Below are 27,178 nucleotides of genomic sequence, written 5' to 3' on the forward strand. Positions count from 1 at the left end.
GGCCGAGAGCCGGCGGGAAGGGATGCGGGCCTCCGGGGCAGCGCGGGGAAGCGCTTTCCTCGAAAACGGCCTTCGCGGGGAACTTTCGCTTCACGTCGATGGTTCTCGAGCCTCCGCCGCCCGCCGCCCCTTTGCTTCCCAGAGTCGGGCTCGCCAAAGTGTGCTTGTTCGCGCAGAGGAAAACTTAACCCGACGCGGGGTTGAAATAAATAACAACCAAACGTGCCTCCTCCTCACTGAACCCAGCTACTTCCCCTCTAGAACGACAGCTGCGAAAGAAAGCCTCCGCCACACGTTTGCAAAGAAATAATTCTTTAGATTCCCTTCTTACTTATACAACACAAGCTCCTCTCTGTGAGCACATCAAGAGTACATTTCCCCTTCAAACAGTCGCTACTCTTTCGTGCTATCAAAACCCGAGAATTTTTTAAAAATAAAGTCACTAATAGGATAAATTTTGTTGTCCAAACCGGTGCAATGTAAGCGTCCAGTTGATCGATCTGAGCAGCTTCCTAAATCATCTCTGAATTTACCGGTTTCTAACTTAGAGAAAAACTTTCTGGCCTATATATACATATAAAAATGATGAAAGATCCTAACGCCTTATTTTCCTCTATACATTCGGGGGAAATGGCTAGTGACATCAATGCTTATTTATTTTCCCTCAGTTAAAAATCTAACCTAGTAAATGTAATTCCACGTTTTACTTGAAAGTAATTTTTAAATTTGTATTAAATTAAACATAGGTTTATATGAACGAGAAAGCATATTGATAATACTTCCAATCAGGCAAAGGCCTGAGTTTCAACAGGGTCACTAGGGAACATGCAGTCCCCTCATTCATCTGGCTGAAAGAGAGAAAAAAACACCAAATGACACTCGTGTGACCAGATGATACTAGACCGGCAAAGTGAGGGCTGCTCTCTACTTTAGAGTGTTTTTCTATCACATAACAAATTAATTAAGGGTATTTTTTTTTTCAGGTCAAAAAAGTGTGGCCCTACCCTCTCATGAATGTTCAGGAGAGAACCAAGGCCAGGTCTTTTTTGGGGGGAACTGGACCTCTTAAATCTGCTAGATTGTCCAGTCCCCAGAATCAGTATGAGTCTTGACTCTTAAAGAAACAAGGCACTCTTTCGGGAGGGGCTGGCAGAGACCCAAAGCAGGAAATAAAAATATAGGAAGTTCTCTCCAACCAATGTACAGCAAGAAAGTGGAAATCAGTCGTTTTAAAGAACACAAGTGATATTTTTCCAAGAATCAAAATTAGAGATATAACCTCTGTGAAACCATGGGATACATTTTAAATAAACAATTTAGTTTTATTGTTAAAGGCTTAAGCTCTTCATGAGGCACCCATAAAAATCATGCATGCCTTAACACGCAGGACTGCCTCGGATGCAGGTCAGTGTTTCTCAGTTAATAGTCTCCAAGAGCATCAAAACAAACAATAAACAAACAAGCAAACAAAAACATTACAGACGCTTATGACCCAGCTGTGCAGACAAGCCTTACACAAAATAATTAGAGAGTGATGCAATGCCAGTGGTTGCTCAAGGGCTAAAATTGCACTATGGGAGGAGAGAAGATCACCAGGAGCTCCAGAGGGTGGGGAGGCTCCTTGGGGAGGCACTGTTTAAAGGGCTGAGGGTTTGGATAAGGGGAGAGGTGACAATAGAGAGAGGGAAATGGCTTAGCAAGCAAGCTCAGAAGCCACCTGGAGTCCAGTCCACCCTCTCTCCAAACAGACATATGACATGGTGACTCAGAGACTACTTGTGGGTAAGGCAATGCACCAGTTATAATGAACCTGAAAATCTGCATAGACTTGGCCATTTCGGTAAATTCTAGACTCTCAGGATCCTCTCACAGGGTCCCTTGTATTTGCCCTGTGTGTAGGATTCAGTGTTTGGAACCCGAACCTAACTTGGTTGGATACTAGAACGACTTAGACATCAATGCCATTTTTTCACCATCTTGAATGCAGATCATTTTGAAAAGGTGAAGGAGGAACAGGAAAAGGAGGAGAATTACTTGGTTTAGATTGTGGGGGCATTAGCAGGGGCTACTCAGTACATGGTCTCGTGGACTTGCTATATCTTGAATAGGAACTGCAATCCCATTTTATAGAAGAAACTGAGGTTTAGAAAGGTGAGTGTTTTTTCATCCTTAAGAATCAAATACACCTAGCATCACAATAGGCTCAGAAGGAGAAGCAGATATCGTACAGTTAACAGAAAAAGAGAGGCCAGTATAAAAAGAATGCCTGGGGTGGGGGAATGGGACACTCATGTTTAAGGAACAGTAAAGGAAATGCTAAATACCATACTTAGAAATATTTTTGATGCCCACATCCTAACACCCACAACAGACACAGTCTTGTTCAAACACCACATATTAAGAAACCTGTCAGTTGCTAAATGAGTCCATTGTGCAGCTGGCTGTGCACTTAAGAACAGATTACTATGATCCCACACCAAACTCTAACCACCAAATAACACACCTGGGACTAGTCGTGGATTCTATTTGGTTCTGCTGAGCCTTAGCTTGAGCACAGAGGAAAGTGAAAGGTTTTACTGCCCATTCCTAGCTTTGAAGAGAGAGAGAGCATGTACTAAAGGAAGAGGCAGAAGGGACTTCTCGTCAGGACTTTATTCCCCATGCTGATGAATGGCAGAGCACTGAGGAAGCGGACACAGCCTCGGGCCTCGGGCCTCGGCCCTCGGCCCACGTGCTTCACAGCTCTAGCTGAGGACCTGCTTGGCCAGGGCTGCTTAGAAATAACAAGAAAAGAGGCACAACGATGGGTAGAAAAATGAACTGCTTGATGGGAGGCCAAAATGTAATTCAGGTTCACTGGCTTCTTCCAAACAACCCTTGTATTAACACTTGTTTCCTTTCCCTTTCCCAACTAATTTAGTAGAGTACCCGGGACATGTTCTGAAGTGACAGCTTAAAGGGATTCAACCCACTGATTCTTTCGCTGGAGAGAAATAGCTGAAGCCACAGGAGTACAAGATTTCAGCCCAGCCATGTGTTTGATGGCCTGCCCAGGGAGGTTCACCTCTGCAGAAGGGACTCCACTGGAGTATTCCTCCAAAGACCACCAACGGGGCAGCCAATTAAAGTTACTAAATTGCAAAAGCAGTGCCCCATTCCTGAGACTTGGGCATCTGTCTCCAAGGAGCCATCATTTCGTCTTGATTTAAGCAATGCTTTTACTTAAAAATATAAATTAATACATCACCCATCTACAGGGAGCTAAAGCAGTTAGCTCCACATCGATACTGTTTATGTGACTGTTATGTCTATGTTGACAATGAAGCTAATTATGTTGTTTTCTTCCTGCATCTGCTACTTCGGCCAAGGGAAGAGATTGAGAGTTCTCTCTGTTTCACTGGAGTTTTAAAATTCTCTTTATGACATCTCCAAATTGCTGTTTGCATTTTCATTTAATGCAACATTTTAAATGCCGATGTCTTTGGTTAATTTATATATACACAGCATGACATGTCAACATTCAGGTAACTCATGAATGGTGGGTACGTGAGCCGTGGAAAAGATTTATCAAAGAAGAAAACCATCATGCTAACTGTAAAGACATTCATGAAACATCACAGGTAAACAAAATCACTCATGGCAAGGGCCAGGGATTTAGCTCAGTGGTTCAGTGGCCTGTCTTGCAAGCGCAAGGACCCAAGTTCAATGACATGTCAACATTCAGGTAACTCATGAATGGTGGGTACGTGAGCCGTGGAAAAGATTTATCAAAGAAGAAAACCATCATGCTAACTGTAAAGACATTCATGAAACATCACAGGTAAACAAAATCACTCATGGCAAGGGCCAGGGATTTAGCTCAGTGGTTCAGTGGCCTGTCTTGCAAGCGCAAGGACCCAAGTTCAATCCCCCCGACCCCCCCCAAAAAAGAGGACTTTCAGAACTACTTCAGAAACTGGCAAGAATGATGGGATATGTTTGAAGTGAAGGGGATTAATGGCCATGCCATGTGTCCTTCATTGTAATAACAATTTTTAATTTAAACATTCACCATGTATTTTCATCATACTAAGTATAAAGTTTAATTTATAAATTAGACACCATAAGAGACTGACAGTAACTATAAAATAGAACAACTCTATCAATACATTGTAATAAAAGTTACATAAATGTGACTGCTCTCAAAATATCTGAATGTACTTTCACCTGAAGGACTTTCATTTGAAGGAAGTACTTTGTCTCTTTGGTGTATCTGAATTGCTAGCACCACTACCCTTGTGCCTTGGAGCCATTATTAAGTAGAATAAGGGTTACTTGGACACAGACATTTCAATACTGCAAGACTCATTTGATAGCCATCCCCGGTACAAAAAAAAAATCATTCATGGCAAAGAAAAACGGCAACTTCCTTTCCTAACTCCATATCTAACTGACAGTAATGAATTACTGCCTCGTTTATGATAAAACTATAATCCCCATTTTAACATGATGTGAAATTTATTAGTGGACTGCCTCTGCCATGAGGTTAGAGCAGATTACACTGACGTGTGTGAAGTTCTCCAAAAGGTACGTGTTTTGGGGCAGAAGAGCATTCCCCAAGGGGCTTTATCATTAGTTATGGTGTGTGTGGGGGGGTCACCACCACCAAGTATGACTTGTAATTTCCCTCCCAAGAGTGACAGCATGTACAGCACACCCACATGCCAACCCTAAATTTTAAGCATAGCCAGAACTGGGAGCTGAAGGGGAAAGAAAATAGGGCTCTTGGGGCATGGAATCTTTTTTTTTTTTTACATTTAATTATGTAGCAATCACTGAGTATCTGATAAAGGCAACCCAGCACCTTTATTTAGTAGTGCAGTCTGTCTTTTCGGTGGTGTGCAGCAGCCCAGCAATGAGGCGGAGGGAGCGTGTCTCATCCTGCCTTGGAACAGAGCTCACAGATCTTCCTGCCAGGCATCGCCACCCTCCTCTGACCCTGGGTTGACACACCCTCGTGTCAAAACCTTCTTTACGCCTGCCCTCTGCTGGTAAGCCTGCCAAGATTAGGAAATTTTAACTACCTCAACTTATTTGGAAGACAACTTTTAAAAGCCAGAGAAAGGACATGTAATGAACTATTAACTGGAATATATAAATTAAGACCCCGAAACCAAGAAGGGGGAGGGGCAGCCCTGGTGAAATATGGCACTTTTAATGTAAAAAAGCACATTCGTCTATTCTATTGCCTCCTCGCTCACAGCTCAAGAGTGCCAAACTATATTTTAGCCTGCCTCGGAGTAAAACCTGTATTACTCTAGGGCATCCTGCCTCCTCCTGTTCATTCTCCGGGGACAGTGTGTCAGTGCATTTTCAATAAAACACCTTCTTAGCAGTAATGGGCCACTGCTCCCATTTCAATGGTCCCTCAGGCTTCCGGATACAGTATATTTAGCTGACTCGTGTTCAAGTTTTCTTCTGGCATTCACAGGATCCATAAGAAGGAGAAAAGGGGAAGAAACAGCAGAAGAGCACTTGCCTATCCTTTGTTTAAGTGCAAAATCAGTTAACTTTAGGGGCCGCTGAGTTGGCACAACTTCCCTGGAATAATGGCACGTGGCTCCCAGCCCCTCGCATGCTACTGGGAACTGCCACGCAGCCCATGTGAGCCAGACTCGAGGCTGAAGAGAGGACTCTGGGCATTAGGGGGTGAATTTCTACAGCAGCGTGCTGGGGTTTAAGCGTGCAGCTCCTGTCAGTGTGAATGGGAAGCCCGAGGCCCATACAAATCCCTGCACACCATTTCAAAAATATATCTCCAAGACGGGAAAACGAAGCTTAGCACTTGCAACCTCAAAAGCATTCAGGAAGTAGCACTCTCGACAGCGCTCTAGATGCCGAGTAAATGCTCTTATAAAGAACACCCAATCCAGCCACAATAAATCTTACACCAGGGAAGCCTGCACGGGGCTGCGGAATCCCCTCCAAAGATAATTGCCTTCCACACTGTGTGGCACAGAAACCACTACACGAAAAACATTTTCTGGGACCCACCACCTCTCAACGGCTCGCTTTTCTTTCCTTAGTAGTCACCAGTTACACACACACACACACACACACACACACACACGCACGCACACACACACACACACACATGTGAGCTACCTTTAGGGACAATTAGATAAAGCTCAATGATGTGTCTTCCTTCTAGAAAAAAAAAACTAGTAGACCAGCTCTTGGCACAGAGAAAGTGGAAAACAGCACGCACACACACACGCACACATGTGAGCTACCTTTAGGGACAATTAGATAAAGCTCAATGATGTGTCTTCCTTCTAGAAAAAAAAAACTAGTAGACCAGCTCTTGGCACAGAGGAAGTGGAAAACTGTGAAGACAGGATATGTCTCAGAACTCAAGAACAGAATCCTAGGCCCACAGAAGGTGAGTGTTCTTGGAGACACACTCCTCACTTTCTGAAATCTCAGGTATTTTTTACATAGTCCTGAGTACTAGGACTCACTCATCAGGCCTTAAAGACGCAGGAAGACCTGTTCTACTCCAAAATGGCCTCAAGTACTTGTTTGAACCCTTATATGATACAGGTGGCAAGTCCTTTGTCATAAACTAAGAGTGTGGGTGTGTCATCTCAACTCTCTGAGACATACATCTCACCTAAATAAAGACAAATATGGAGGAGATACAAGGCATGGTGTCTTTGATAACAATAATAACTACAGCAGTCATCGCTGATTGCTTCCAGTGTACTAGGTTCGTGTTAACACTAACAAAGGACTAATTTCCAGGTATTCTCCGTTTACAATTAAGTCCCTGTATAGAACCACCAGGAATATGGTTAAAAAGCAGGGTTTTAGAGCCTGGGAATCACTATCAAGTCAACAGTAAATTTAGGAAACAAAAACAAAAAAATGTTTTGTGGGAAACAATGGAATCTTTCCTGGGGTTCTTTCCAGGTCACAAACACGGCGAGATACCAGCAACTTGGAGCCCACAGAGTAAGTCACTCACTTCAAGTCTTTGGTGCCTTGGGATGAGCTCTCAGATAAAGACAGTGTTCTAGCCTGACTTCTATACCCACTTAGGTGCTCTGTGCTTGTGATTTTTCCCTCCTTAACTATCTTGCTTTATCTCTGTAAACCAAGCCTGCTCCTACCAAAACAATTTTGAGTACCTGGTCTGATGCATCCCTCCCCGCAGAACACCTGCCTGCTTCCGTCTGATTTTGGAAAGGAGAGGTGAACTAGGACAGGGTTTTCTATCAGGTGGCTGGCTAGGAGGGGGGTGGGCAGCTTTTCCATCTCAGGTTGAAGCTAAGGTCTAGCTTAGATTATAAGAGAAATTTGGAACAAAGAGTCTTATCACTGAGGCACTAGGGTCCTTTTGAAGTCAAGTGACATCTTGAGAAAATTCCTATGGAAAAACATGTAGTCCAAACTGCAGGCCAATTATTTATTTTTTTATTATTTCAAATGGCAATTTATCCTTCACAAGGAAAAGCAGCAGAAGCAGGAAGCTTTCAGATCATATAGAACTTCTCTCTTTTCAGACAAATAAGGCATTGTGTTTGAACAATAGGAAGAATGTCTAATTGATCTTAATTAAATTCAGTGAGGTCCAATTTTTGAGATGGGTCAGGACACATCTATGTAATATCATAATCCAGCAGGCCAAGCCTCTGAAATCAGGGAACTCTGTGGTTAACTGTTCTCTGACATCCTTTCTCCTCCAGCCACCTTCCCACTGCATTGCTAGCTGGTTCTACCCTCCAACCTCACTCTCTCACTGGTACCCTTCTCCACCCTATGCTAATCCTGACCTCTTCCAGCCTGGCTTGGTCCTCACAGTGTAACACCAGCAATAGCAATAACCCTGCCCTGGCCAGCCTTCTCAAGTTGCAGAGCCCTACACATCCTATCCCATCACATGCAAAAAGACCTATGAAACATGAATCCAATTACCTCCTGCACATGCAGGTAGTCACCTAGAGCTTGGAGCACAAGGGATGTGGGTTTGAAGTCACCAAGTGAGATATATCGGCAAAGAAAGGGGGTCATAAAAACGTTCATGTGCCTGCATTTCCGTATCTATAAAGAAGAAGCTATTATCTGTCTCACTGTGGATAGATATTTCAATGTTTTTGTGGGGGGGTGTCAATTTTTAAAAAACCTATTCCCTGATTTGTGAGGATTGGTGTGACCATTTTATCCACTGTATACCAAGCTCCCAACACAAGTGTTTGGCCAAGTAACTCCCCTGCTGGTAGCTACTAGGGATTTGTTTGAGGTCACTTGGTTTGTGAATCTGTCCTCTGGAGCTCCTTTTAGCTGGCCACAGAGCTCAGGTGACATTGAAATAATGAATAAGAAAACAAAGACCACAGCCAATCAAAAATGGGAATGTGGTGGAAATTCTGTAAGAGATTGCCAGTCACAGACTGAGGAGAACTGCTGAGGACTTTGGCACAGGGTTTGACAAAGGGAGGGAAAATAAGGGAAAGGCTTGTGTCTAGTAACAGAATGGCTAAGAAAAACAGCAACACTTAAAAAAGTATGTGATGAATGGGTTTGCATTTCTCATAACATCTCTTAATTTTTAAAGCAACCCTATGAAGTAGGTAGCATTGTACCCATTCAACAGACACAAAATTGAGGTCCTGAAAGTTTAAATTACTTAACCAGTATTTCACTGCTAATAAGGAAAGCATCTGAACTTGAAAGGAAAACCCCAAACCAGGGTTTTTATCCTATCTACAAACTGGAGACCAACATGGGGGCTGGGAGAATAAAGAGACTTAGCCAGTTTTAGTCCTTTGTAAAACATATATGATTGAGTGACACCAACTATTCAGCTGGGGTGGAATCTAAAATAACACAAAGGTAAAATTCCAAGAGCCTCTTTACTTCTAACACAAATGACAAAGTGACAATCTGCAGCTGGGCCTGGAAGGATGTAGGAGTCAGAGGACTGAGGCACTGGGAAGAGGCTCACGCATTCTTCTGAGCTACTGCTCCATGGTTAAGGAGTTTCTCCCACTCCCATCCCCACTGGTGGAAACACTTTTCCTCCTATCTCCTTCTACCATTACTGAGCATGGGTGGTGGTCCCCAGCCATGGCCTGGACGTGACATAGGCTCTCCTAGGCTCAGAAGGGACATAAAAAGCATCAGGCTGATAGGACCTATTGTCTTTGATCATCAAAAGCAGGCAGACAACTCAGCATGGTGACCCTGGCAAGGGACTGCTAGAGATTCTCAGCCTGGTCACATCTTTTCCTGGCTGTAGTTTTGATAAATTAACAGTCTCCATGCCTGTTAGTTTTCCCATCTATAAATCATGCTTTCTTGTGCTTCTTCTTTTTCCATTCTATAGGTAGTGTGGATCCGAACTCGGAAATTTAACTAACCAGCAGCTCTTCTGCCCAGTGCGTCTCAATAATGGAAGACACCTCGTCATTTTATTTTTAAAATCCAAAGTAACTACAGGTAGAATCATCACTGAAAGGCAAAATGGCACCCCATTTAAGTTTCCAGGTGTCCTGGTGTGCCATACCCACCGAGTGCGTTATCACTTGGATGTATGAAGGAGTTTGGTGGTCTGTAAGTACTGCACTCTCAGGGACCCACTGAGAAGGGGAACATCAACCTTTCCAAAGTGCCAAAAACAATTAATTATAGGTTAGCCAACATGAAATCTAATTTTCTGGAACTGTCTGCCTATATTTTCACAGTATTTTGTTGGAAGAGACCTGAGTCTAGGAAGAAAAGCCCATCCAAGGAGTGCCTGCCCAGCATAGCACTATGGTGGGTGGGTGGGGTCAGTTTGTACCCTAATAGCATTTAAAGGCTTAATGGGATGAGTTTAAGATTTGTTTCCCAGAGTTTCTAATATTTATCCTACCCAAAGGAATGGAAACCTATGCTTTCAGAGCACAGAGTGTGACACCAGCCATCAGCTGGTCAACTACTGAATCAAAAAACAGGCATCCAAGGAGCACAGACGAGGAGGCTCCTTTCCGCCTAAATCGAAGGGGAAAAGGAAAATTCCAACATAAGATAAAGGTTATGCTCAGTATGAAAGGGTTACACTCTGCCCCAGGGAGCTGGGCAGACAGGGTAAGGAAGGACATTTGAGCTACTGGAACAGCATACCCAAACTTCACATAGAAGGTGACACAAGCCCAACACTGCGGCTGGTGACGGGTTCGGCATGGCAGAGGCAATTCTAATCCATGCTCTACCTTTGTTCTTGAACGTTACCAATTTTTCTTCTTTTTTCTCAATTTCACTTGTATTTGGTAACTACCCATTTCTTCTTCTCACTCCCTGTTTGGCACATGTTCTCTATTTTTATCCATATCATGGTGCTTGATATAAATGTGATCTCTCCTTGCCTTGATCCCAGCTCGGACAAACACACATGAGTACCTTCTCCCAAAATCTCAGGCTTTGATCTTCTTTATTGCTACCCAGGTATGTTCTCAAGTGGGATTCCTTAGCTTCCGAGTCAGAGATTTTGATTCAGTGGATCTGTGCATCTGTGCTAGGCTTTGAGAATATTTTGGAGGGTTTGTCGACCATTTAAATAGCAGCTGGAAGCCACTGGGGGTAAAGTTAAGAAGCACGAACTCAATGATTATTCTGGTCACAGAAGTGTTTAAATAATATTACGTGAGAAATGAGTAGCTTATTATTCAATTAAGTAGAGCAAAAACTTGAAGAGGACTCACATCTAAGGAGGGACAAACTTTCAAAACATCAAGTACTCCCCCACTGACTCACAAACCAGTGTTTCATGCCCAGCATTGATCTCAGTGGTTCCGCCGCCTGCCTCGCAAGCACAAGGACTCAAGTTCAATTCCTGGTACCAAAAAAACCAACCAAACAAACAAACAAACAAGGGTATCAGGATAACCATTGCTTGTTCCCAGGTCACCTCCTCTCCGTGGTGGCAGGGTTCCAATCTCCGAACCACCAGGGCTTGTTTTACTGCACTTTCTCCTGGCTGTCTAGACGAACCTGGATGAATGTGGTTCTTGCTCCATTTTGTTCCCTTGTTCTTTATGAATTGAAGGGAGAGGTGAGGGAAAAGACAAATAAGCCTCGTCTGTACAGGGAAAGTGAATGTTACAGAAAAGCGGAAAGGAGCCATGTCTAAACATAAAACATTTCTCTATCAGGCAAAATTATCTTCCTCGACAGAAAAATAAGCACATGTGAACATGTGAGTCTGTAAAAGAGGCCACTAACCTCGCTGCCTTCCTGGCCATAGATTGAGGGTGGTGGGACCACTTCCTTAACCTCCTGGAGCACAGCATCCACACATTTGAGCATTCTATCAAATACTGAATTAGCCTTCACACGCAGCTCAACAAACATTTGATCAATTTACAGATAATTATTGTTGTCGCTCATCCCTCTTGCATTTCATTTGTTTCAAGCGCACAGTTTTTCTAAACTTTAAGCCCTGAGGAACAAATTCAGTGCTATTCTTATTCACCTGTGTGGTTCATATAGCATAGTACTAAAAAAATACTTGCTAAGTAAGAGCATCTTTGTAAGATAGACATTTGACAACAAGAAAAGCATTTCTATATTGCCATGTTAGGGACAAAAATCTGAAATTTTTTTTAACTGGGTAGCTTTACATACAAAAAATACATCTGCACACGTCATCAATGATAAGATCCTTTGAAAATTTGAAAACAACAAAACTGAATGCAAGCTATGATTCAGAGATCACAAAAGTAACTGGATTTTATAGCTATGGGTCAACTTAAATTGCTTCATCCAACATGAACGTTATCTACTAAAGGTAGACAGCTATTCAGATTTTTCTTAAAACCATCTCTCTTTCATTCTCACTGATTTTATCATCAATTGATTCCTGTCCTGGGAGGACAGGAAAAGCCATTTCCTAAGTTGCTGCCCATCCAGTACTAGCTGCAACCAGATCTGCTTTGTCCAAGGAGTCTCCTCACTACTTGTCTTTGCCTCCCAAAGGTCTTTACAGATGCAGCTAAGGGGCTGGGGGAGCAGGAGGGAAAATGTACAGGAAGGCAACAGCCCACCTTTCCCTGGGCTATTACACAGACCCAAGCAGTGGCAATATGATTCTTGGCTGCTATTTCTCTTTCTTCACCTGTATTCTGGGCACTGCAGTCTTCAGTATGATGCGTAAGGTATGAACAAAACACATGGTGAAGGTTTAAAAATTTTTAAAGAGCCATTATAGTAAAAGACACATTGCCATTCTTCCCCCTCACAATACTTGCCCTTGCTTCAAACACATCCTGTCATTCTTGCCACTTTCTGAAGCAGCTCTGAAAGTCCTCTTTCATGAGTGTCTCTAAATGTATTATCATGACTGCCTTGAGGTTGTGAGTCTATTCAGTATGTTTGCCTTTCCTGGTCATTCTGACTTTGGGGAAAGAGCCAGAAGTCACACTGTGCCAGACCTGATGAATAAGGTGGATGGGAACACATCATAGTGTTTTTATTTGGCAGAAGCTGCCATAACACTTTGGATTGATTCAGGACATGAAGGCAGCCACAAAAAGACACGGAAGAGGACTTCTAGAACTGCTTCATAAAGGGGCAAGAACAATGGGTTGAATGTGTTCAAGGTGAGAGGGGGATGTTTTGAGAGAGGGATTAATAGCAATGTATCTTTGAATGTAATAAATTTTTATCTAAACAGATACAGAATACTTTGATCACACCTTGTAGACCCCACAGCTGACAGTATTTAAGCCTCTAGGACAACTTTCCCCCTTCTCCCAAAAGCACCAAATAGATTCTAGTTTCATTTAGAACACACAGCCAGCATTTGACAAGGGAGAAGCAAGGCTGGGCGCTCAGCCCTTCTAGAGGAGCGCCAAACAATAAGCACAGTAGTTGAGGTGGTATCGGGGGACTAGTTCAGCAGGCAGAGGCTCCATTACTCATTATTCCATTAAACAGCCTAAAGCCCTTGGTACTCCTGCCCCCTGCTAGGTCCCGATTGGCTCCCACTGGTTTTACAATCATCCCCTAACTAATTGTCACATGAACTGCTAAGTTGGAGCTCTTCACTCCTCACTGTATCATGGAACGGGCTTTTGCATTCATTCCCATTAAAGCTCTTCTTCATTTTGATCCACGAGTTCAGCCTGCTGAGATTTTTTTTTTTTTTTTTTAATCTTTGGTCTTCCTTTCAGAAGATTAACTCTTCCTCATCCTCCTCCATACATAGTTTCTATCATCTTCAAATTCTTGGAGTCATATCATTAGAGATAGACTCTGATCAAATTTCTCTAAATCTCTGTCTTCTGGTGTTTCACAACATCTAAACCGAGTGCAACAACAATTAGTTGACAATCACCAATCCCTGCTTCCTGTCAAGGGTTATTCACAAGTATCCCCCACTTCTAGGGAGGACAATATCAGTCCCCTCCTTCTATCACCTCACTTAGCAAAGTGCCTGGCTCTTAGGAGGTGCTTCATGAACAAAGTTTTTCGTGCATAGGTGAAATTCCTACTCAAGTCTTCACCATAACCCTGCGAAAATGCTACTCCAAGTCTATGTTTTTATAAAGAATGTAAACGTCACTCAGGATCTGGGCACCTGTTACATGGACCAATATCTACAAAAATGCCTAGAAGTCTTAAACAGCATGTGCAGGACACACTAACTGCTCACTTCAGAGCTGGGCCACCCGAAGAGGGACTTGCTCCTCTTCTTAAGTCTACCTAGCATGAACTATACCTCTCCAATCACCTCTCCTTCTCAGCCTTCTGTTTCTCCCTCCTGCAGAAACTAATGGGCTAGAGAAATTTCCAAATTAAAACCTGGCAATGGTTTCTATATTCTTGTTTCCTAAACCTATAAATCAAAACTGTCTAAACAGGTCATAAATGTTCCTCAGCAATATAATGGGAAAAGTTCTGATTTATGGTGCCGGTAGAATAATTTTAAATAATTACGTAAGAGTTTTCAAAAAAATGCAATTAGCACCTTTAGAAGTTTTTCTAAATGAAAATGAATCTCTAGAGATAAGTGTTCCCATACTTAAAGATAACCAGTTAAAAAAATAAAAATATAGCTTGCAAGATGCAGTTCTGCCTGAATGATCCTACGGAGTCAGGGTATGTATAGGAGTCATCACTTACAATGAGCATTCACTAGCAGGACCATGCCATTAAATGTTTAATGCTGTTACATATTGCCAATAGCAACACAAATGTCATACGCCACTACCCACATCAAAATTAAATCACCAAATAAACACCTTGTTTCTCTTCAATCCCACTGATGCCTCTCTCCCTCCGTGCTGATTTGACACATCCTACCACAATGTCCTTTGGAACACTTCAAATCCTCCTACCTGCTCTTGCAAATCTGGCCAGTGTTCTTTTCTTCCTTTTGCTCTTCATTTGTGATTCATCTCCTCCTTCGAAATCCAACCTTTACAGATGAAATCACTCCAAACATCCTTCCTTAACCCTGACTACCCTGGGTATCGAGGAAAGTCTTATCTCTGCTTTTCCTTTGTGAGGCCGCCCCTGCAGTACTAATTATGATTTTGCTCAATTAACCAACTTCCCAAACTCACTGAACACACCATGCTTTCTCTCTAACACTTATTCTTCACTCTGGCCTGTTTTACCAACATTCTCTCTGAAGCTCTTACCTCCACAACAGTCCCATTGGACACGGCACAAGGAGGAAAGCTCAGATGAAACCTTTGTATTAAGTATGCATAGTTTAATGCTATCTGTTCTGCATTTTGGTCTAGATTTATATCTGATTAGCCCACTAAATAATAATGAAACAATCTGACTCTTCTTCAGGTTCTTTCAGATCCACTGGAAATTTGAAAAACATTCTAACATTTTTCACAGTTCAAATACAAAAGTGGATCTAAGGCATCTCACCAATTAATTTAATACTCTGTACTTACGCTCAGTGACTATACAAAGAGAAACTTCCAGTCACCATCTTGGTCACAAGGTCAAAGACAAAGACATAGAATTATAGAAACTTTGATCTGGTATTGATCTGGAGATATCTGAATCCCACCCCCTCATTTTCCAGATGAGAAAACTCATGCCCAGGGAGGAAAAATGACTAGCCAAAGGTCATGTGTCTGGTTACTGGCAGAACCGAGACCAGAACCTAAAACTTCTGACTCCTAAATTAAGCATTCTTTCCACTGCTTCACACCGCCTGATGAGGCAGATACACAAAGAACCACAAAACTAAAATAATCAGCCTCCAACACTTACAACTTGGTTTTGATTGGGAAATACGCAGAAAGATAGCAATTGTTCCGTACTTATGGGAATGAGCAGTACTTTTTCTTTTTGCTATGAATTATGAATGAAAAATATACTTACCAAAAAGGCATAAAACATCAAGGTTTAAATCACCTTCTGTGGCCACCCACATTTCACATGTCTAAATATCTGTGTCACTCCATTCAGGCATTAATTCAGAGCTGAGCTGTCCAATATGATGGATACTACTCACAGGTGGCTATTTATATATGTCAATTACACTTAAACAAAGTACAAAAATCAGTTCGTCCATCACAAAAATCACATGTTTAAAGTGCTCAAGAGCTAAAGTAGCTTGTAACTATCATACGGGACAGTGCAGACATAGACTATATCTGCCTCTGTAGAAAATTCCACCAGACTGTGCCCAGAGTCTAGAACACATCCGTCTGTGAAACCGGTATACTAGAAAAACCACTACAAAGGGGAATGGTATGGCTGAAATGTCAACTTTTTTGAGTAAAGAAGGACTAAAAATATTCTAGGGCCAGTGTTCTCTGGTTTCTGATGAGGAGACAATTCTAAGAAATTTACCTCAACTGCTCTCCCAAGCACTAGAGGCGATCAGTCTCAGGGGTGGGATAAATGCAGGAGTTGCCCAACTCCAAAGGAAGTGAATCTTCTATTAAACCTGTTGACTAATGAATTAATATGATAGGATATAAAGGGATTAAAAAACCCTACAGAGCACCCCCTTCTCTATTTTCTAAAAGGAAAACAGAAATACAACAATATATTCCTTGTCTATTTCTGGTTTACACAATTTCAAGAGAGCCACCAGATTTGGAAAGACTGTGGGGTATTCAGAAAGGCTGAGCATATAGCTCAGGCCCACCAATCATTATAGTCCCCTCTTCTTAGTCAAGTGCACATACAGAGTAGACCCAAGTCATTCAAGAAATGCACAGGGTTTGAGTAGAATTTCTGGGCAAGAGATGCCATTTCTTCTTAAAGGATTGTTAAACTATAATATGTGATTCTGAACTCTCAGAAGTGACTGCCTCCACAAGAGAAAAACATGACATAGAACAGAGCTGACACAAAGAGAAAGCAGAATGGAACAAGGGAATAAGGACCAAGTCCTGATGACATTATGTGAGTGCCTGTTTCCAACTATGTCCACAGGCAAGTAAACACATCAATCACTAGGTCTCAATTTGCCACACGTGTATTTTTCTTTTGATCACCCAAATTTACAAAATCTTTTTCCAGGTATGCCTGCAACATCATGTTGAAGTTCAATAAAGTATGTTCGATTTACCAAGGTCTGGGGTAGCTTCGAGATGAACCCTTGAGCTTTTAAGTGTTGATAGTTACAGACCCCCTTCCATCTGTCCCTTCCCACATACCCCATCACTTGGCAGTCTGCACTGGGTTCTCTTATTTGCGTGGGAAAGGTCCTGACTAATACAGATACCTCTTTCCACAGGGAGATTAGGAAGTTGTTTTACTAACACTTCCAATCAACCCTGCAAAGCACAGCAAGGGGGAAACACCAAATAACAAAGTACATGATGGCAGTTTCAAGTCTCTGTCCATATGATGGCATTCTGGGAGGGATTCCCCATGTCAACCCCACTTACACCCAGCCTGTCCCCGACAGGCATCAGTCACTAGGTTCCAATTTACCACATGTGCAATTTTCTTTTGATCACTCAAATTTACCAAGTCCTTATCAAGGTATGCCTGTAACATCATTTTGAAGTTCTACAAAATATGTTCCATTTACCAAAGACTGGGATATTTCCAACATATTTTCACCTCTAAAATAAACACAAACAAATAAAAGCTCTGAAACATAAATGTGATATCTTTTAAGATAAATATGTGTAATATATATTCATATATATATTACATACACACACACATATATTCCTATATATTTATTCCCTCAAAACTTTCCTAAGGACACTTATGAAAGTACAGTTAAGACATTTTAATCCAATGAGTTTTCACTCAAAATTCCTCGTTTATTGGTCTTTTTCATAAACTCTACACTGATTTCTCACTCTTTAGTTTGCTTCTTCCTTTTCTAGAATCTGACATTTTAGTTTCTTTTTTGTTCTAGATGGTCTTTGCCAAATTATGACAATTATACTTTCATAGAGTCTGGCAATAAATGATTTAACAATCTGTTAGCAACTATTTCATTGTAATCTATACATTCTAGGGAAATGCAGTTTTTCTTCATGGTGGTCTATTCCAAAATGTCCACTGTATAAGAAAAGTCATCAAAATCTCTTATTGAAACCAGGTTTTAAAATATAGGATAGGTTATTAATGGATTACCCTTGTCTTAAACAATGCTAATTATACTTTCTAAAAGCTTTGATTTTCCCGTAGAAAATGATTTTTAGAAATTAATCGTTGCTTAAATATATGAATTTAGGCATTAGTCATTTCCCATTAGTGGTGTATTTATTTCTTTCACTTGATGATCTTGTCAGTGTACACAGATTTCTATGCTTTTATGCTTTCTGTCCAGCTCACCAACACCTTAGAACTATTTTCTCTCTTCCATTTACCTTTTTCACTTCACTCCATTAATTATTTAGCATTCTAAAATTTCATTTTTTTTTGTTTCCATTACTATGAAAATTCTAGGTTTTGATTAGTGGGGTTCTTCAGATCTCTACTGTTAATGCATATTAATGTTGACCTAGTGCTTTAGAATCATTAATAACAACCCAATCAAGTTCTGATAACATTATTAGCACTTTCTCGTCACACGCTGGGTATCTCTGGCTAGGTGCTTTATGCTCCACTTTTCTTTTGATCTTTGGTAGAGTGGATTCCACTCATGACCATGTTGTAAATACTAAAACAAAAGGAAAGAATTTAAATACTTGGTCAAGGTTATCGTGGCATAACAGGATGTACACCTATATCCTTTGTTTCTAAAGTCTGGGCTAAGTGTTTTGATGATATGGCCGACAACTCTAAAACTGGACCTACATATTTCAGATCAAAATCCTTCCCAGTTATAGCTTTTTTGTAGCCCCAAACCTGAAACTGGTGTTTCACACTGATAATGGGCCCCATTCACCTGTCCCTGGGTTAGGGCAAAAGGAAGCTTTGTACTCCCTTAAATGGTACCCACGGCTGTCGAGTTTACCCAGCTCAGACTATTAGTGAATTCCATATCAAACAGATGTGTGAGCCTCCCAAAAGTGCATCTTCTCTTCTGCGGTGTGTGACAATACAATATACCAATGTCATTACTATGCAATGAGTTGAAAGGAGGGAGGCAGGTTATACTGATAAAAGCCACGCTACTTGTACTTTTAGAGAATCTGGAATTCGTTCTGCCTTCTCTAACCTCCAGGGATCTCTAGCTGGTAAGAAGACAGGGGTTGCCATCTCAGGGATCAGGCACCATCTCCAATTTCCCCAGGTCCATCAACGAGAGGCAGCCACTAGAACCCTGAGTTGTGCTTTTCCACTTACTTTCCAGGAATGTCTCTCTTCTAAATCGTGAGAGACATCTAATGTAACCCTGGGCTGCAAACTTCTGCCCCAGAGCAAAGTAGAAAACCAATTTACGTAAAATTAAAAACGATTTGCTTGATCCATCGCTTGCTTTCAACTTTCAACTGTAACACATTCAGCTAGAATTACAGGCTACTTCTTTGTCTGGCACTGGGGCATAGAATCTATCTAGGCACAACCATGGAGAATAAACATTACAGAAAAATGACTTTGGAAGCACCGGGCAGCCTACCCAAACATAAGCTACATGTGTGTTCATAGATGGAAACGAACGGCTGTTTACCCTGAAGGCCCCATAAGAAAAAGGCAGTCACCTTTACAGTAAAATGCAAGTTACTACACATGCAAAAATGTGAGCTGAAAGAAAGCCAAGATGGAATTCCAACAAACAGCTGTTACAGTGACTTGGATTTCCTCTGGAGAGTCCAGTCCATGCAAGAACTCTGTTGAACTGGAGAACAAAGTTGAACTGGAGAACCATTGAGATCCTAACACTGAGGCAAGGAAAGGCTTGCAGGTAGCCCCGTTCTTTCCTGGGTACAATGGAGCCTGTGTGACAATGTACTGTATCTTTCTCTATTCTCAGGCTTAGCAAAGTCAGAAATCCAGTGTTAATTAATCCAACAAAAGAAACAATACAGGCTCTGTCTGGCCAGCGGTTATGCAACATATTCAAGTTAATGTAAACAGGATCAAAGCTGCGCCAGAGCTATTCTGACCATTTCCCGGATGTAACAAATAAGGGCATGCATTCCCTGCCAGTGTATCACAGAGTGACAACAGGAGCCATCCAAAGTTTCCTGTTGAGAGATGCCAGCAGGTATTGACACAAGCTTCACAGCACCTTTCTGAGACTTTTGTGGTTTAGCACTTTGTCAAAACAGGATACTATTTAAATTAAAAATTTACTGATGCAAGTTCAAAAAAACCCTGCCCTGCTGTTTTTATAACCAAATTCGTGGGTGGGGAAACTCTGGCCTTTCTTTTTTCTTTTTTAATGGCACCTTATATGGGCCTGAGAAGATACTATATTTAGCAGGTTAGTTTTGAGAAGGAAGGTATCTAAGCAAGATGACTATCACTTTCTATGAATTACTGTACATGTGAAATCATGAGCTTGTTATATTATGCAAAAGAGACTCATGTGAAACAAACAAAAATACCTGTTTGCATGAATAAGTTTGATAAAATCTTTTGTGGGGAAAAAAAGGGGAAATACACACCAGACCAGTCACAGCATAATGTGTCTGCCACGTGAATCTGGTTTAGGATAAGAAAATATTGTTGTAGAGAAGGCCAAGTCCTAAGAATAACCGTGAGACTATCGTCAAGAAAGCAGGGCAAACAGGTGAGCATGAGCAGCCTGGGAGCAGAGGGAGCCTTAAGGCCTGGAAAAGCAGAGCAAGTTCAGTTTTGCCTTGGAATAGAACCCGGTACCTGTATGAATCTCTCCCTTGATCAAGGTCTCTGACCAAAGGTCATTTCACACGGGCAGTCATCACCACCATCTCCACTCACTAGCTTGGTTTTTCTTACAATTTCCATCATCACATAGCATGTGGTGACTCGGTTTTCTGCTTAGCGGTTAACGCTCCATGAGAATGTCCTCTCCATGAGGTCAGGGACCCTGTAGGTTCTGTCTGCTACTTACCCTAGGTGCCTGATAGAATGTCAAGACCAGTCTAGCCACCAAGTGATTTCTGAGATGGTGGATGGCGAATCTCATTACCACTCTGCTGAAGGAGCTGAAGGGACCTAACTGTTATTGAACTTCTGTCTGCATCTAACTACTTAAATGGCAAGACAATACCAATATGTTAAAGTCTTCTGAGACAACAGTGAGGCAGTTAGGTATAAATATTCAACTACTTGTTTGCATTAAAATCACTTTGAGATGATCTTCTATGGTTTTGCAGATCTGAGAACATTCCCTTTGTGGAAAGAGAAAGAATGACACTGGAGGATACTGGCATGATACACCTGATTTTTTGGGGGGTCAGTCTCTCCTTGTTAGTAATCTAACTACAAATGGCAAGACAATACCAATATGTTAAAGTCTTCTGAGACAACAGTGAGGCAGTTAGGTATAAATATTCAACTACTTGTTTGCATTAAAATCACTTTGAGATGATCTTCTATGGTTTTGCAGATCTGAGAACATTCCCTTTGTGGAAAGAGAAAGAATGACACTGGAGGATACTGGCATGATACACCTGATTTTTTGGGGGGTCAGTCTCTCCTTGTTAGTAACAAGTCTTTTGGTGAGACACAATACATCTGCCAATGGCCTTGAACCAAAAACGTACCAATGTACCAATGCTCAGGGCTCAGGCCACATGTTTGCTTTTAACCTTTTCTGTGCTCGACATAGCCAAAAGAAGTGACACATTACAAGCTACTACACAGGCCCACTCACGCAGCGATTCTAAACAGGGCTAACACAGAGGCTGGCATCAAAGGTACCAGACTCGAAGACATCACCAAAGATTCCCATCATCTGGTATTCATGGCTTGAAGAGTTCCCTCCAATACTGTGTTATATCTGGTCTATATGACCAATAAATATGGCAGAAGCAATAGTATGTAATTTCTACCTAGGTCACTGGGATATTTTGATAAATGATCCATAAGGGTCCAGTTGTTAGGGATGCTCTTGGGGCATGCGCTGGGAGAAGACTGTGGGATACCTGTCTCTCTTTTTACATCCAAGGTATGAATGAGGGGACCAAATTGTTCTGCCATGCATTCTGAACCATGATTTGTTCCCACGCTGCAGGTCCAAAAGCACTGGGTCTACCTGATCATGATACATAATCTGCAAAACTAGGTGCTGTAACAAAGCTTCTCTCCTTGTAACTTGATTATCTCAGGTATTTGTTACACTAATGGAGAGCTAACAGTCACAAAACGGATCACTCTGGGAGAAGCCAGCTACTGGGCCACGATGATACTCAGTGAGTATCATCCTTGGTTCCAGCCCCAGCCACACCCCAGCCTCATACTGCACTGGACTGAAATCTCACTTGGGAGTGGGAGTCAGAACAACCCAGTTAATAATCCCAATTGCAGTCCCATGGAAATTGTGTGAAAGAAAACATGTTGAAATAATCATTTTAAGACACTAAATTTCAGCATAACTAACAGAGCACCAAAACCTCACAACGAGAGCAAAATGTTTGTTCTGGTTTGGTACACATGTACCTCCTGCAGGAACACACAAGCCCCTGCTCTATCCTGGCTGTAAAGGGCCTGTCACTGCACACAATCACACAATCAGAGCTTGAGTTTGAATTTTCACAGGGGCATCCAGCAAAAGAAATTACATCTACAGTCAGGGTGCAAAGTTACAGAGACTTCTGGCTGGTCTGTTATAGCATATTGAAACCTTGAGAGTCTTAGGTGGATATATTAAAGAAACTCCTGGCCACACAGAAGGTACCTGGAGCAGACAGGTGGTTGACTGAGCAGGCTGCCTTAAATCTATGGCAGGGAGGAAGGGACAATATTTCTCAGCTCCAGATAACCAGAGATATGTTTGTGCATCTGACTTTTTTCTAGGAGAAGCTAGAAGCTGAGTTTTTAGTTGGAAATCTTCAGGTTTTTTTAAACTTTTGTAACTAACTCTCAGAAATGTTAAACACTGTGGGTACAAGAAAAACTGCATCTAGTCCATGGGCTATTCTTTTGTATCTTTAATGGAGAATCAATTTTTCAGACTTGACTCTTTCTGCAGTCTTATACCTTTTATAAAATACATTCAAAATTCCTATTTTCAAGAAATATCTTATCCTAATTTCTTTATCTTTTCTTAGACATTCCTCTCCCCCTGCCTTTTTTCTAGTACTGAGGATGGAACTTCGGGCCTTCGTACTGAGCTACATCCTCAGCCCTTTTAATCTTTTATTCTAAGACAGGGTCTGGCTAGGGCAGAGTTGCTCAGCTGGGTTCAATTTTACGATCCTCCTGCCTCGGCTGTCTAGAGTGCAGGGATTACAGGTGTACACCACCACACTGGTCTTGTTTTTTTACACAACAGTATTGTCCTTTTCGTATCAAAGTTGTCACAATGGCTGTTGGAAAATATTTGTTCCCCCCATTTTTCCATAAATGCAGTAAATAATGTGATAATACAGAAGTGAAAGAACCAGCCTGCAGGTGTGAAGAGAAGGGGAGGGTCAATGAAGAGTGACAAACAACTTGGTCTACTTGGTCCCCCAGAAAAGCCAGCCAACTCTGACTAGAAGGCCTGTGAAAAGACAATTTTATGATCCATGCTTTCTTTATCAGAACAGCAAGACCCAAGAAAAGTGGAACTTGTAAGAAAAATGCTAACATTCTCTGATCCTCTTGATAGTTACATGTGTGCAAAGAGGGGGAAAAAAGCACAACTTCTTCTTTAGAGGTGGGACTCAAGAGGGGTCAGAATGGAAGAGAAAACCTATCCTTTCTTCTCAGCTGACTACAGACTTGCAGAGAGAGAGATACTCTGGACAGAGGACAATGGACAGGAGCAATCCAGGTGGCAATATTTTTCTTTGGTTGTTGTATCTTCAATTTGTCTGCTATATATGAATGATCTTTAGACAAGAACACAGCTCTGGCCATCTTCAAAGCAATATGCTCTGAAATGCATGTGATAGCCGACAATTGTCACTCTCTGTCCATCTCCCGCCATTAAAAAGCCCCAGTATTACAAAAATTTCACTTCTTCCATAACTAATATCTTAATAACACAATGCTCATAGCAACTGCCAAAGAAGGTACCACAAGTGCCAGATTCTGTGCTTGTGTGCACTGTAATGTGAATCCTGCAACTTAATCTGCTGTATAGGCATTTCTATATCATAGAAACTCAAAAGTGAGCTAACTCACACCAGGCCACCTATGTGGTACCTGGCCCCTTTTTAAATCCTTATGGTACTGGGCACTGAACCCTGGGGACAATGAGCTACCTCCCTCAACCCTGTTTTTAAGACAGGTCTCATAAAGTTGTCCAGACTGGCTTCAAACTTGCAATCTTCCTGTTTTAGCCTCATGAGCAGCTGGGCTTACAGGCGTGTGACATCACATCTGGCCTGGTAAGTGGCTTTTGAATTGGCCAGCTCTAATTCCAGGGACATAACTAAACTTTACTACATCAACAACAACTCAAGCTAAAGATTAAGGCAAATTTCAAGCTTTTTTTCCCTCACCAATAATCATTTAACCAACGGACTTAGTTCTGTGATTGCAATGGTTGCTGTTATTAGTCTTAATGGAAACATCAAGTGTAAATCTAAATGGAAACATAACTATCAATTATAACACTATTAATAAAAGACCAATAAACCCCACTATGGGGGGGGCAGGTGTGAAAAGCACAATTATGAATGACCTTTGGATAGAAGAAACAAAGTTCAAGAAATTGGCTTATACAATGCCAACAGGAAGCCAGGAGGGCCAGGCTCTGCCCAAGAGAGGAGGTCAGTACCAGGATGTCTGGGGACCCTCAGGGCAGAGCGAGTAGAAAGTGAAGGTCATGGTTCTGTCAGAGGGCGGGTGGAGGCAGCTGGTCTTTAGGACCTAAGTAAACCTTAGATGGAGGGAAATTTTCAGAGGAAATGATTTCAGCTTTTTTGGTGAGAAAGGTATTTTTCAAATTCTTCTTTGAAGTTCTTCTTTCCATCTTAAGTCTGCACAAATAAAAATAATTGTCAGTTTTCAAAGGGGCTTGTGGTTCACGGTGAGGGAGAGGGAGTTGGCTTATTTTCTTTCAGAGGTTCAAGTCTTTGAAGTTTTTCATATTTAGAGTAAATACTTAAGCCTCCAGGGAGAAAATGGAGGCAGTATATGTTTCCAGAGTTTTACAAAGTACTGTCCTCTGCTGATAGCAATACAGTAAAAAGAGAATATAGGAAAATATATGTGGGAAGGGGTTAGAGAGACCCATTTTGAAGGTGTATGAAGAAGTCATGTTACCAAGACTTGTCATGTAGAGGTACAAGATCCCAACAATGAATGTATCTGTACTGTATCCCTAAAATGTACCAATAAACTCAATTAAAGCTGAAAAAAAAAAAAAGTCACGTTGAAAGAAACTTTGGCCTGGGCATGGCTCAGTGGTATAACCCAGCATGAAAGCATCCCCAGGTCTAATTCTAGGGCCACAAAACCAAACAGCAACAACAACAAAGAAGATAGACTACTTTTCAATCTTTTATCAGCAGGACAAAATAAAAGGCAAAAGAACATTTAAAAATTGCAGTGTCTAACGGAGGCTTCTATGATGACAGAAACGTTCTACATCTGAGTGAACCAAAATGGTAGCCACTGAGGTACTTCCTCTTTAAATATACAAAAATTTGAATTTCAGCTCAGTTGTATTAGTCACATTCCAAATGATACTAGCCTTATTTCAAACAGATCCACATTTTATCAGATCCTGTCCCATCTATTAGGGCATTTATTATATTATATTCTAATTGCCTCTGTACAGTTTCAAGTATAACAAAATGAGTAAGAAATGCTCAATTCTGTATTGCAGAAGTAAGTAATGCCCAGGACACCACAGGCACGTAATTAATGTTAGAATGACCTTTTGCAGATGGAAAGGGTATCTAAGGGAAAGGAGCAAGAGGAGAAGGGGGAGGGAGAAGAATGAAGATGTGATATGTGTTAGTATATGGTACAAACATATATTAATAAAATAAATGTTTGTTTGGATAGGCAAAGGAAAACATGGAAGGATGAATGAGTCACCAATGTCCTGGTCTATTTTCACATTTACTTCTAGGGGCCTTGCATTCAGATCCTGTCATTTAAAACAATGTTTTTCTTTTTTTCTGGTGATGCTTAGGGATCAAACCCCAGTCCTTAAGCACACTGAGCAGGCGCTGTACCACTGAGCTATGCCCAGCCCTTACAGCAGACCTCAGTGCCAACTGATGCCAAGATCTTGGTAATAATGACTGTATTACTAAGGATCAAAATGAGACTTAGATCTTGTTGATGATGATGATGGTGATAATAAGAAAGATTATTAGTCTTCTTATGAGAATGCTATGTTCTTGGCCACCATAACATTGTTCTCTATCAGTTCCCTCTAGGTTCAGTCTTGCCTTTTCTAAAGGCTGGGTAAAAAAATTCCAGTTTTGTTTTGGTTTTTTTTTTCATTTATACAGAAATCCAGTAAGTTTCTAGCTCATTCAAACTTCTGTTCCTAAAGATATTCTGGAGTCAATATATAACTTCTAAGCTCTATAAAGGGCCAGAGGGCAAGTTCTTTAGGCTTTGCAGGACATACATGTGCACTCTGTTGCAACCAACTTGACTGTGCTGAAAGTAGCTGTAAACAAGGAAGCAGATGAGTGTGACCTTATTCCAATAAAACTTGACTGGTGGATACAGAAATCTGAATTTCGTATCATTTTCAGGTTTCGCAAGATGTTGTTATTTTGATTTTCCCTCAGCCATTAAAAAAAAAAAAAAAAAAACTAAGGATTTTCTTGGTTTATCAGTCCCATTAAAACAAGTTCCGGGATTTGGCTCATGATCTGTTTTAAGACCTTTTCATGAGTCTCCTCCTAAAGTTTCAGGTCATACAATGAGAGACCCCTGACACTAACGGAAACTGGCTAGTCACTGTGTACTACAGAATAGTCTATCAATTCTCTATAGTGCAGCAGATCCAGGGGCCGACCAAAAAGGGGTGTTTCAAAGGGGTTGGTGAGGATGGAGGTGACAGAGATCCTTATCTATCCACCCTGGTAGGGGTTCCGGGCTGCTACTACCATCAGCTGAGCAGACGGGAAGTCTCAGCTGGTCTCAAGATCCTTTTATAAACTAGTTTTGTCCAGACTTCTATTAGTCAAAATCCTGATCTACATAAGAGTTTCTGCAAGCCCCGTTAATTATGCCTTTGATCTGTAGTTACATTATCTTCAATTAAGCATTAATATATTGTGCATGAAATGACGCTGTGTAGTGCAAAATGGTGAGGCTCCTAAGATATATTTCCAAAGCCAGTATTCTAAATAGAGCTGTGCAGGCAGTGAAATATTTATTTTCAAATTCATCTGTGTATATTTTCAAAATTACTGTTCTCTAAAGTTTCTTTGAAATGTCTGACCTGCTGTTCATAAGTCAAAAAATATAATCTCTCTCTTGTAGAACACCAATTGCAAAATTGTGATAAAAAAAATTGGCTACTTGCTGATAGAGGGTGAATATTCAACCTCATATAGCTCATGTTCCTTAAAAGAAGAGCCTCCCTGAATGCTACAGGGACCTCATGGACCAACCACAATGCCGTAGGGTGGTTTTGACTTCATCAATTAATTGTCAAAAATGCCAAAGTTATGGATTGAAGAGGCTTCTGTTAAGAAAAACAGTCTGCCAT

The 27,178-nt window shown here is 41.3% G+C and overlaps 1 protein-coding gene across 9 annotated transcripts in view; it reads right to left on the minus strand.

Annotated features, from left to right (window-relative positions):
• Foxp1 (forkhead box P1) overlaps positions 1-27,178 on the minus strand; it is a 487,831-nt gene that overhangs the window by 100,539 nt on the left and 360,114 nt on the right. The gene's annotated exons all lie outside the window — the stretch shown is intronic.

Source organism: Fukomys damarensis, unplaced genomic scaffold (genome assembly GCF_012274545.1).
Source record: "Fukomys damarensis isolate Sample0158 unplaced genomic scaffold, DMR_v1.0_HiC HiC_scaffold_28, whole genome shotgun sequence".
In the NCBI taxonomy this organism is placed as follows: domain Eukaryota; kingdom Metazoa; phylum Chordata; class Mammalia; order Rodentia; family Bathyergidae; genus Fukomys; species Fukomys damarensis.